Source organism: Schistocerca gregaria, chromosome 3 (genome assembly GCF_023897955.1).
Source record: "Schistocerca gregaria isolate iqSchGreg1 chromosome 3, iqSchGreg1.2, whole genome shotgun sequence".
In the NCBI taxonomy this organism is placed as follows: domain Eukaryota; kingdom Metazoa; phylum Arthropoda; class Insecta; order Orthoptera; family Acrididae; genus Schistocerca; species Schistocerca gregaria.
The window spans coordinates 880,751,291-880,764,627 of NC_064922.1; the positions used below are offsets into that span (position 1 = coordinate 880,751,291).

Sequence of the window (13,337 nt, forward strand, 5' to 3'; positions counted from 1 at the left end):
CTTACATTTGTCCTCTACCCATCCCTGCTTAGCCATTTTGCACTTCCTGTCGATCTCATTTTTGAGACATTTGTATTCCTTTTTGCCTTCTTCATTTACTGCATTGTTATATTTTCTCCTTTCATCAATTAAATTTAATATTTCTTCTGTTACCCAAGGATTTCTACTAGCCCTCGTCTTTTTACCTACTTTATCCTCTGCTGCCTTCACTACTTCATGCCTCAAATCTACCCATTCTTCTTCTACTGTATTTATTTCCCCCATTCCTGTCAATTGTTCCCTTATGCTCTCCCTGAAACTCTGTACAACCTCTGGTTCTTTCAGTTTATCCAGGTCCCATCTCCTTAAATTCCCACCTTTTTGCAGTTTCTTCAGTTTTAATCTACAGGTCATAACCAATAGATTGTGGTCAGAGTCCACATCTGCCCCTGGAAACGTCTTACAATTTAAAACCTGGTTCCTAAATCTCTGTCTTACCATTATATAATCTATCTGATACCTTTTAGTATCTCCAGGGTTCTTCCATGTATACAACCTTCTTTCGTGATTCTTAAACCAAGTGTTGGCTATGATTAAGTTGGGCTCTGTGCAAAATTCTACCAGGCGGCTTCCTCTTTCATTTCTCTCCCCCAATCCATATTCACCTACTACGTTTCCTTCTCTCCCTTTTCCTACAACCGAATTCCAGTCACCCATGACTATTAAATTTTCATCACCCTTCACTATCTGAATAATTTCTTTTATTTCATCATACATTTCTTCAATTTCTTCGTCATCTGCAGAGGTAGTTGGCATATAAACTTTTATTACTGTAGTAGGTGTGGGCTTTGTATCTATCTTGGCCACAATAATGTGTTCACTATGCTCTTTGTAGTAGCTTACCCGCATTCCTGTTTTCCTATTCATTATTAAACCTACTCCTATTTGATTTTGTATTTATAACCCTGTAGTCACCTGAGCAGAAGTCTTGTTCCTCCTTCCACCGAACTTCACTAATTCCCACTATATCTAACTTTAACCTATCCATTTCCCTTTTTAAATTTTCTAACCTACCTGCCCGATTGAGTGATCTGACATTCCACGCTTCGATCCGTAGAACACCAGTTTTCTTTCTCCTGATAACGACATCCTCTTGAGTAGTCCCCGCCCGGAGATCCAAATGGGGGACTATTTTACCTCTGGAATATTTTACCCAAGAGGACGCCATCATCATTTAATCATACAGTAAAGCTGCATGCTCTCGGGAAGAATTGGTTTATATTGCTACATAAATTCAGATTTCCCATTGCCAGAAGTTGTCATCATTTTATTTCCAAACTAGTAATATATTACCATTTGTATCAATTTGTATTAAGGATTATCTTGATTTTTTTTCTAGTCCATCTGTTTTCTCTGATCTCTGTACAGATGGTTTCAAACAGAAATTAGAATTTTGAGTGTTACAAGGTTTTTCCATTGAATATTAAGGTTACTGTATAATTCCTGTTAATAACCATCACTACTTTTCCTGTTGAAATGCTAGGGATCTTCACTGAAGTGTGACAGTCAAATGCAGACTACAAAACCTGTAATTCTTTTTTACACTGTACTTAATTATTTTTATTAATTACACCTGTCTTAATCATTTAAACTCATTATTGTTACTTTTGTCAGTATATATGCAGGAATAACGAAATGAGCAAAGAGAAGTTAACACATGCTATTTTTCTTGAATCCTGAAACAAATAAAAATGCAGCTGATACACAGTTTACTTTATAATAGCAGTTGCCAGCAGTTGCTGAGTGCCTGAAGTTGTTTGGTGTTATGTACACGAGGATTCAAAATTATTTTATGGAAGCCCCAGTCATCTTCATTTCTTCAAAAGTTGTGAGTATAGACATGAGTGGGGGGAGGGCAAGGTGGGTGGGGATGGGGGTTGGGGTGGACGTGGTGGTTATGGGGGGGGGGGGGGGGGGGGAGAGAGAGAGACAGAATGATATGATAAGTGATTTGAAGTATGACAAGAAGTATCAGTCACTCAAGTGAGTGGTACAAAAGAGAATGAGATATTAAAGAGGCCTAAAACTTTCTTTTCTCCTTACAGCACAAAAGTTTTTAGAAATCTTTTTTTCCTTCCTAAGCACCAAATGGTGTACTTTATTTCCAACATTTACTTACAAAAAAGGAATATTTCATCGTTTATTGGCATTCTTTGTATGCTGGGTTGTCAAGTAATTCTATCAATCTGTGGAACTTGAGCAGCTGTTGAGGATAAATGACAAACTGCCATTTGTCAGAAGATAATCTTCCCATAACTGTGAGGTACATACGGCAAGGCTTAACAGTACTAAAGATTTCAGGATGTTTTGATGTTGTCATGGATACTGGCACAGTGATCAATGGTCCTCTCCATTGATTAGTTCACCTGATACACATGAGGAGGCATTCCTGTGTTGTATCATTCAGCTGTGTGGCTTCATGGTATGCACTACATTGTCATCTCCACCGCAGTTTATAAATCTCCTTATTGGTAAGGTTCTTCTTTACATTTCATGTCCAGTTGAGAGCAGCTGTTGTTCTCACCTGCTTTATTAATTCCTTGGTTTACAACTATACAGTTATGAATTTATGCATTAACAGGAAGTTTCTTTAAATATAGAGGTTTTATTAGGAATTGCTTTGCTACCAAACATGCATTTTTGTATACTTATTTTCAATGAATCTGACCTTTCTGAAAAGTTATGCTTGTCTTGTAAGTGTTACAATGAAATCCTGTAGGGATGATATTAGTATTACAGAAATGTTTTTGGAAAAATCCAGAAAACAATGCGTATACTTGCAACACATTCATTTTACTTTTAATTTTGCATTATTTACTATGATAATTCAAAGCCATCCTTTGTTTCTGGTAATCTGTAGATCATGTTAGAAGTTCCAAAATTACCAAACTCCAGTTTCAGATGATCTGATTCTTCAAAACATTTGTTAATGAAAATCAATAGAAACACTTGCTGTTTGCAGAATTGTCTGCTCTTTTGAAGGAGTATGATAATTTCAGTGCTAATTTAATTTATACATTTAGTATGCTGACTTTCACATTTGAACAAAGGTTGACTTGCTTCCTCAGTAAGATCAGTTACGTGTCTCGTGATCTGTAGACAAAGAGTTGCAAAACTAGAGGAGACACCAAAGTCCAGTCCAGTCCAGTCACGTCACTCATGCTGTTCAACTATTAGCATTCATAAAGTAACAATATTATGAGAAGGAAGTTGCTACTCACCATATAGTGGAGATGCTGATTCACAGATAGACACAACAAAAACACTCTATCTTTGCCTATCTGCGTCTCAGCGTCTCCACAATATGGTGAGTAACAACTTTCCTTCTCATACATTGTTAAATTCTATCCTGGATTATTTATAAAGCAACTAATTTTATGGACCACTTCATATGGGTGGGCTGACCACTCTCCACAGAGCAGACATTGTAGTGTACGAGTCACTGTTAGCAGCCCTCTAGACTTTAATGCATTATGTATAAGAAAAATTGGACTGCTAGCAGACAATATTGACTAGAAGTTTTTACTGGCACTTGATCTTTACACAAACTGGTCACGTTGCTTATATGCTATAAGATACAGAAGCACTTAGCTCTGGGCTAAGACTGCTGCCAAGGTTTGGCACTGTTCACATATCTCATCAAACTTTTCCAACCATAACAAACTTGTGTGTAATAGGTACATTTTTCGGTGACTGTACTGCTACAAGGAAATTCCTGCAACTTCATTATTCCAACCCAGGTGAAAGAATGTTGTGGATTGAGAGAACTCAAGCCAACTTCTGTGGACACACCTTGCCACATGATACTTGGTTGCATAAACAGTAACATGAAGCTTGCAAACGCAACTGCTTCTACTATTTTTTATTTCAGTACAGTAAACTGTGAAATTTTAGGAACAAAAGGTAATGTGGGAGTGTCTCAAAAGAACTTGAATAACAACATATGGGGTATTGTAGTGTTATCAGAAGTATTGATACAAAATGAATACCCCGTACTAAACAGAATTAAACTTCATATTTATTACAAGGGAATAAAGCAGAAAAGAGCTTTAGTTACCGAATAAAGGAAAACTAATTATACTAATGTTGAATTAATCTTTACACAACAGAAAGACTTGTTTGAAAAGTAAACAAAAAGTATACCTCTGAAATCATCCAAGTTTGTTGACAAATCTGCTGACATTCTGACAAGGAGGTAGAAGACCTCTGTAATGAATTGGAGAAATAGATAAACAGCAGCAGACTGCTCTACAAGATGATAATGCAGGATTTTAAAAGAAATTAAGACAAAACTAGAGAATGATTCTACCCCATGACATTACAGGTGTAATACTAAATATAACGGATCCTTTACATTAGTAGAGTTTGTTAAGAACATCTTCTCGGTTTGAATCTCATTCTTCAAGAAAAAAAATTGACTCACCAAGGTCCAATCAGAGCCAATGATGGAATGGGCTGTTATTGATAAGAGCACCAAGAAATTAGGTGGAACTTGTATTGAGTTGACCTCACATTTTTTGAGTTATAATGGCAAATGGGGTGGTAAGTGATGCACAATCATTCCAAGATTTCTTTAAATGTTTGTGCAGTTCAAGATATGAACCAATGCAGATTATTAGTAATGGTAATAATAATATTGTGTGTTAAATGTCTGAAGCGATTTTGAGGCCTCAGAGGAAAAAATGTGAAACAATCAAAGTTAGATGAAAAGTAATGCAAAAGCAGTAACAATTGTGTAAATGTTCTACTTGAGAAAAACTATAGATCAGTCAACCATATGGGTTATGTACAAGATATTCGCTAATATCATTACCAGTAGCACAGAAAAAATGTTGGATTTTAATTTACAAAAGAAAATGCTGGCTTCAGAAGACACATGTAACCAAGTTAATGGAAGAGAAAGACAGGGGAGGTCCATTGAGTTTTTCCACGAGATAAAGAAAAGAAATAATATGATGTAAGAATAGGTGGGAAGATGACAATATGCAAGAACAACATGGATGTTTATGTTTGAAGACTGGAAGGCATTTGCAGCCTCTGGCCTCTTGTTTCATTTCTTTTGAGTTAGTCCTTGTACATGAAACATGTTGGTAGAGTGCAAGAACATGTCTATAGTGACCTGCTAGTCAACTGTCAATGACACTCACACTCACTCCATCTTCAGGCCACAAGTGGCCTACCGGGACCATCCGACCACCGTGTCATCCTCAGTGGAGGATGCGGATAGGAGGTCAACACACCGCTCTCCCGGGGTCATTATGATGGTATTCTTGACCGAAACCACTACTATTCAGTCGAGTAGCTCCTCAATTGGCATCACGAGGCTGAGAGCATCCCAAAAAATGGCAACAGCGACTGGTGGCCTGGATGGTTACCCATTCAAGTGCTGAACATGCCCGACAGTGCTTAACTTCGGTGATCTCACGGGATCCGGTGGATCCACTGCGGCTAGGCTGTTGCCAACTGTCAATGAGTTGATTGACAAATTTGAAACTTGTCACATCATAAGGACACACCACTTAGAACCACATAATAATAATAATAATAATAATAATAATAATAATAATAATAATAATAATAATAATAATAATTTTTACCCCGTGGAGACCCGGGAAAAGAATAGGCCTACAGTATGTTCCGCCAGTCGTAAAAGGCCATGAAAAGATCACAAGTATACACAACATTTATTACCAGATATCCAGAATTAAAATTTTTAACAGAACAATGACTAGCTGATCAGATCCGTGTAATAATCAAAAATAGCTACACTAAATATACACACTAGGCAGAGATCAGAACAAACCAACACACAGAAGAAACCCACAAGACCAGCATGGCAACACAGGCTACAGATCAGAATAGAAAAACTGAGAAAATACATTGGACAACTAACACAGTTTATAAGAAATGAAATATCAGACAAAAAACAAAACAGGTTAGGTAAAATCTCACAACAAGAAGCGATAGAGCAATTAGATGAAAAGAAGCAGAAATTGCAAGCATTGGCCAAATGACTTAGAAGATACAAAAAAAGTGAAAATTGAAGGAAACAAAACCAAACATTCAACACAAACCACGGAAATTTTATCAGACAATAGATAACACACACATTAAAATAGACAACCCACCAAACATAACAGACATGGAACACTTCTGGAGCAACATATGGTCAACTGATAATAGATGCAGAGATGACATATCAAGCTAAAACTAAACAAAGGTCGCTTTACCAAAAAGCTTTTGATAGTGTTGGTTAGTGATGGTTACTAAAAATATTGGAAATATACAAACTAGATCCTAAATTGATACAGTTTCTAAACATAGTAATTAAAAATTGGAAAACCACACTTAATATCCAAACAAACTCAAATAATATCACATCACAGTCAATACAGATTAAGCGTGGAACATATCAAGGATACTCATTAAGTCCTTTCTGGTTCTGCCTTGCTCTGAACCCACTATCCAACATGTTAAATAATACAAATTATGGATACAATATTACTGGAACATACCCACACAAAATCACACATTTGCTATACATGGATGATCTAAAGCTACTGGCAGCAACAAATGAACAACTGAACCAATTACTAAAGATAACAGAAGTATTCAGCAATGATATAAATATGGCTTTTGGAACAGACAAATGTAAGGAAAATAGCATAGTCAAGGGAAAACACACTAAACAAGAAGATTGCATATTGGATAACCACAGCGACTGCATAGAAGCGATGGAAGAAACAGTTGCTTATAAATATCTAGGATACAGACAAAACATAGGAATAGATAATACAAATATTAAAGAAGAACTAAAAGAAAAATATAGCCAAAGACTAACAAAAATACTGAAAACAGAATTGACAGCAAGAAATAAGACAAAAGCTATAAATACTTATGCTATACCAATATTGACCTACTCTTTTGGAGTAGTGAAATGGAGTAACACAGACCTAGAAGCACTCAATACACTTACACGATCACAATGCCACAAATATAGAATACATCACATATATTCAGCAACAGAAAGATTCACATTAAGCAGGAAGGAAGGAGGAAGGGGATTTATCGATATATAAAACCTGCATTATGGACAGGTAGACAATTTAAGAAAACTCTTTCTAGAACGAGCAGAAACCATCAAAATACACAAAGCAATCACTCATATAAGTACATTGGCTACACCACTGCAATTTCATAACCACTTCTACAACCCTTTAGATCACATAACATCAACAGATACAAAGGAAGTAAATTGGAAAAAGAAAACAATACATGGCAAGCACCCGTATCATCTAACACAGCCATACATTGATCAAGACGCATCCAACACATGGCTAAGAAAAGGCAATATATACAGTGAGATGGAAGGATTCATGATTGCAATACAGGATCAAACAATAAACACCAGATATTACAGCAAGCAAATTATTAAAGATCCCAATACTACAACAGATAAATGCAGAGTTTGCAAACAACAAATAGAAACAGTAGATCACATCGCGAACGGATGTACAATACTAGCAAATACAGAATACCCCAGAAGACATGACAATGTAGCAAAAATAATACATCAACAACTTGCCATACAACATAAACTAATAAAACAACACGTTCCCACATACAAGTATGCACTACAAAATTTACTGGAGAATGATGAATACAAATTACACTGGAACAGAACCATTATAACACATAAAACAACACCACATATCAAACCTGACATGATACTCAGTAATAAAAAGAAGAAATTAACACAACAAATTGAAATATCCATACTGAATGCAACAAATATACAGAAGAAAACAAGAGAAAAAAATTGAAAAATACATCCAACTGGCTGAGGAAGTCAAGGACATGTGGCATCAGGATAAAGTTTATAGTATAATTGGTATAATGTCAACTACAGGAGTCATACCACACATATATATATACAATTACAGAAATCTGTAATTATTGATACATGTTCAATTACCCGAAAGTTCCTAAATGCAATGTAACATATATCGTACAGTTCAAAGGAAGTCACGCTTCATCAAGGTCCGCGTCACTTTACATTTTTGACCAGACATATAACATCTGAGAAGAGAAAGAATAATAATTTTATTGTCTTTAAGCCATTACAGCAATAGACAAAAGTCACACACATAATACAATACAGTACATGCTATAAAAGAACAGAATTGTTAATAACGTTACAGTTTAATATCACAGGTCATGAAATCCTTAATAATGTAGAATGGGTTTACAACTAATCAGTCATAAAGTGTTTGTTTGTATTGTCACTCTGGTAAATTTTGTATAGCTTGTGGAAGTTTGTTAAATAATTTGTGGCCTGTAACTTCAAAACTGTTAACTGTTTTTGACAGTCTGTGGTAGGGCGTATAGATACACCTGTTTGTCCTAGTGTTGTAACAATGTATGTTTGCCCTGCATTTTACTTTAGGTAAGTTCTTTTTTGTGTAGATTAAAACATAATAAATATATAGGTTTATTACTGTCAAGATTTTTTGTTGAGTAACGAAAGGTTTACAATGAGCCTTGTATGGTGAGCCTGTAATTATCCTGAGAGGAAAAATTTTAAACAATCAAACTTAGATGAAAAGTAATGCAAAAGCAGTAACAATTGTGTAAATGTTCTACTTGAGAAAAACTATAGATCAGTCAACCATATGGGTAATGTACAAGATATTCGCTAATGTCATTACCAGTAGCACAGAAAAAATGTTGGATTTTAATTTACAAAAGAAAATGCTGGCTTCAGAAGACACATGTAACCAAGTTAATGGAACAGATAGACAAGGGAGCTCCATTGAGTTTTTCCAAGAGGTAAAGAAAAGAAATAATATGATGTAAGAATAGGTGGGAAGATGACAATATGCAAGAACAACATGGATGTTTATGTTTGAAGACTGGAAGGCATTTGCAGCCTCTGGCCTCTGTTTCATTTCTTTTGTGTTAGAACATGTCTATAGTGACCTTCTAGTCAACTGTCAATGACACTCACACTCACCCCATCTTCAGGCCATGAATGGCCTACTGGGACCATCCGACCGCCATGTCATCCTCAGTGGAGGATGCGGACATGAGGGGCGCGGGTTCAACACACCGCTCTCCCGGTCATTATGATGGTATTATTGACCAAAGCCACTACTATTCAGTCGAGTAGCTCCTCAATTGGCATTACGAGGCTGAGAGCATCCCGAAAAAATGGCAACAGCGACTGGTGGCCTGGATGGTCACCCATCCAAGTGCGCGACCACGCCCAACGGTGCTTAACTTTGGTGATCACACGGGAACCGGTGGATCCACTGTGGCTAGGCTGTTGCCTACTGTCAATGAGTTGATTGAGAAATTAGAAACTTGTCACATCATAAGGACACACCACTTAGAACCACATAATAATAATTTTTACCCCGTGGAGGCCCGGGAAAAGAATAGGCCTTCGGTATGTTCTGCCAGTCGTAAAAGGTGATGAAAAGAACAAATCGCTAATAGGGCTAACCCCCCTTTTAGTGTGATTAGTTGGTTCAGGACAGAACTAATGAAGCCTCGGACATGCGCTGTCATGGTCGGGGGCAACGCTTGAACCCTATGCCTGTCCACAATGGTAACAACACTGCTAGCCACATGGAAAATGATTTAAATGTTGCCATACAACATAAACTAATAAAACAACACGTTCCCACTTACAAGTATGCACCACAAAATGTACTGGAGAATGATGAATACAAATTATACTGGAACAGAACCATTATAACAGATAAAACAACACCACATAACAAACCTGACCTCATACTCACCAATAAAAAGAAGAAATTAACGCAACTAATCAAAATATCCATACCTAATGCAACAAATATACAGAAGAAAACAGGAGAAAAAATTGAAAAATACATCCAACTGGCTGAGGAAGTCAAGGACATGTGGCATCAGGATAAAGTTGACATTATACCAATTATACTATCAACTACAGGAGTCATACCACACAATATCCACCAGTACACCAACCCATACAGCTACATCCAAACTAATATATACAACTACAGAAATCTGTAATTATTGATACATGTTCAATTACCCGAAAGTTCCTAAATGCAATGTAACATATACCATACAGTTAAAAGGAAGTCATGCTTGATCAAGGTCTGTGTCACTTTCCATTTTTGACCAGACATAACATCTGAGAAGAGAAAGAATAATAATTTTATTGTCTTTAAGCCATTATGGCAATAGACAAAAGTCATACACATAATACAATACAGTACATGCTATAAAATAACAGAATTGTTAATAACGTTACAGTTTAATATCACAGATCATGAAATCCTTAATATTGTAGAATGGGGTTACAACTAACCAGTCATAAAGTGTTTGTTTGTATTGTTGCTCTGGTAAATTTTGTATAGCTTGTGGAAGTTTGTTAAATAATTTGTGGCCTGCAAGTTCAAAACTGTTAACTGATTTTGACAGTCTGTGGTAGGGCGTATAGATACAGCTGTTTGTCCTAGTGTTGTAACAATGTATGTTTGTCCTGCGTTTTACTTTAGGTAAGTTCTTTTTTGTGTAGATTAAAACATAATAAATATATAGGTTTATTACTGTCATGATTTTTTGTTGAGTAAGCAAAGGTTTACACTGAGCCTTGTATGGTGAGCCTGTAATTATCCTAATAGCTTTCTTTTGCAGCAATAGTATATCATGCACACAAGCGGAGTTTCCCCATAAAATACCATAGGATATGATGCTTTGGAAAAATGAGCAGTAAGATACTCTAACATAATTTTTAGTTACACAGTGCATTAATCGCCTTAACAAATAGATTACTAGACAATTTACCACTAATATACATAATATGTGGATTCCAAGAAAGTTTATCATCCAAATATACCCCCAAAAATTTAACACAACTAGGATCATCTGATGGAAATTTGTCTTTTAAACTGAATACCATCTGCTGGGTTTTGCTTTCATTAAGCAAGAACCCATTTGCTTTAAACCAGAGTGAAGCTTGCTCAATTGTCTCTGTAATACATGTTTTACGGCTATTAAGATCATTACTGCTGTTCAGAAATGTTGTATCATGAGCATAGAGTACTATTCTGGATTTAATAAATGATGGCTGGTAATTTATCATTATTAGGAAAAGGAAAGGGCCCAGCACGGATCCCTGCGGAACACCTACCTTAACTGGTTCTATACTGGACATTTCTTTCCCAACACAGACGGCTTGCTTACGGTTTTGTAAATATGATCTTAATAGCTTAAGGCTGTTACCTTTAACACCATAAAAGTCCATTTTTTTGAGTAGTAGTGTATGTTCTACACAGTCAAAGGCTTTGCTTAGGTCACAGAAAGTCACTTGAGCAAAGCATTTATTTTCAAATACACTGTAACAAAATGACTAATTAACTTAAATGGATAACTCAGAGTACAAAAAATTCTAGTGCCATGAATAGGAAACTCCACAGTGAACTGAAATATAAAAAACAGGTATTTTACTGAGTATGCTCTTCATTACAAAGCTATATTTAAAAAAGTTGGTAAGGCAGCCAAGCAAATGGCAAACAATAAGTTCATTGTACAAGATAAAAATAAAACAAAAACAGTGTGGTCTGTTGTCAAATCAGAGTTAGGTGTTGGAGTTAGTAGTAATGAAATATCTAGGATTAAAGTTAGATGATAACTTTATTGTAAACCCCAGTTGTCTTCAAAAGGCTGTTTGCTCTCATTCCAGTGCTCTGACCAAAGTAAATTTCCTCCCAGTACTTGCAATCGTAGATGAGTCTTCCATCAGACAGTCAAGACTTCAGACCATTCAGTTGCTGGGGCAGGCCCTGTATGCATATGCCGTTATGAATAACTTAATCTTTTCCCTGTCTTATCTTTTCATCATTCTGGTTAAGAAATTTGCAATCATCAGTGATAAGAGATTATAATTTTTGCATCTCCCATCTCATTTCCCATTATTCCACTGTCAGTGGTTGGTACTGACATTTTTAATATTACCTTCTTACTTTCATTACAGTAATGGTAATTTCAGGATGTAAACATACACCGAGATGGTATGAGTGAGAAGGAGATTACATGAGAAAAAGAATTTTAAAAAAGACCAATATGAGAACTAAAATGAGTTATTTGCGGCTTCTAGGAAGATTGGTAATAGCTTGATATGAGTCCAAATTTAGTCAAATAAAAAACAGCACTTGTAGAAACTTCTGAATATATTCAGAATTTATAGATATCTGCAGAACCTTTTTAAGGAATGACATTTGTAAGAAATTAGTTTCCATATCTTTATTCTGATAAATCATTCATGTATAAATCCATATTAATCTATAATGCCTGATAAAAATAAGCTAGATTGTTCACATTAATAAGGAACAGTCTGTTTAGCATACCAGCACATGACAACTTCTGATCTCAAATTTGTGAAATGTGGCTTATTTGTCTCATGAAGTACATAATCTGAATCATTTGATTCAGGTTCAGGAGACACTTCAAACTGCCGTAAAATTTCACCGTAAGCACAGAACAGCTGATGTTAAACATAATAATAATAATAATGCAATTTTGTTATATGTACATACAATAAAATCTACCCCTTAATTACTCCTTGTTCAAATTATCATTTCATCCTCAATGGATTCTTCTATCGAATAACAGAATTTCTACAACAGAATATTTTTAAAATTTCTGGCTTCATGTTAAATATGTTTTTTCCCATTAACTTGTCATAAATTGTCATCCCCTAATACTGGGGTGTCCGTGCATATAATTTCAACTGGTGTGTGGGTAGCATAACATTATTTTTATTTCTTGTATTTTATGTGTGCTTGAAATGCTTCTCCTCAAATAATTTTTGTCTGCTGTGTAGGAAGATTATAATTTCATGAATTTATATGTAGGGAACAAAAAGGATTTGTAGTTTCCGAAATAATGGGTGACAAGACTCTGCTGTGCAGTACACATGTAGCTAACAATTTTCTTTTGTAGTTTTAGAAATCGAGACACATACTTGGATTTTCCCAGAAAATGATATCAACAAATTCAAAATAACTATGATAAGCATTTTTTTCTGTACTCAAGTGAATGAAATTTGCTAGTATTTGCATTGCAAATACAAAAGTACATTGTTCATTTGATATGAAGTCAATATGGGTATTTCATCTTAAGTTCTTGTCCACATTTAGTTGCAAGAATTTGACTGTATCAACTTATTTCATAAGTTGATTGTTATGTTGTATTTTAGGTTTCACATGTTTTCAGTGTTAAGTTTTGAAATGCACCGTATAAGT

The 13,337-nt window shown here is 35.5% G+C and overlaps 1 protein-coding gene across 2 annotated transcripts in view; it reads left to right on the forward strand.

Annotated features, from left to right (window-relative positions):
* Nucleotides 1-2,409: 2,409 nt before the first annotated feature.
* Nucleotides 2,410-13,337, forward strand: part of LOC126355028 (uncharacterized) — a 41,927-nt gene continuing 30,999 nt past the window's right edge. For both annotated transcript variants that reach the window (XM_050005174.1, XM_050005176.1), the window contains exon 1: nt 2,410-2,510. The gene's annotated coding sequence lies outside the window, so the exon portion shown is untranslated. The remainder of the gene's footprint in view (nt 2,511-13,337) is intronic.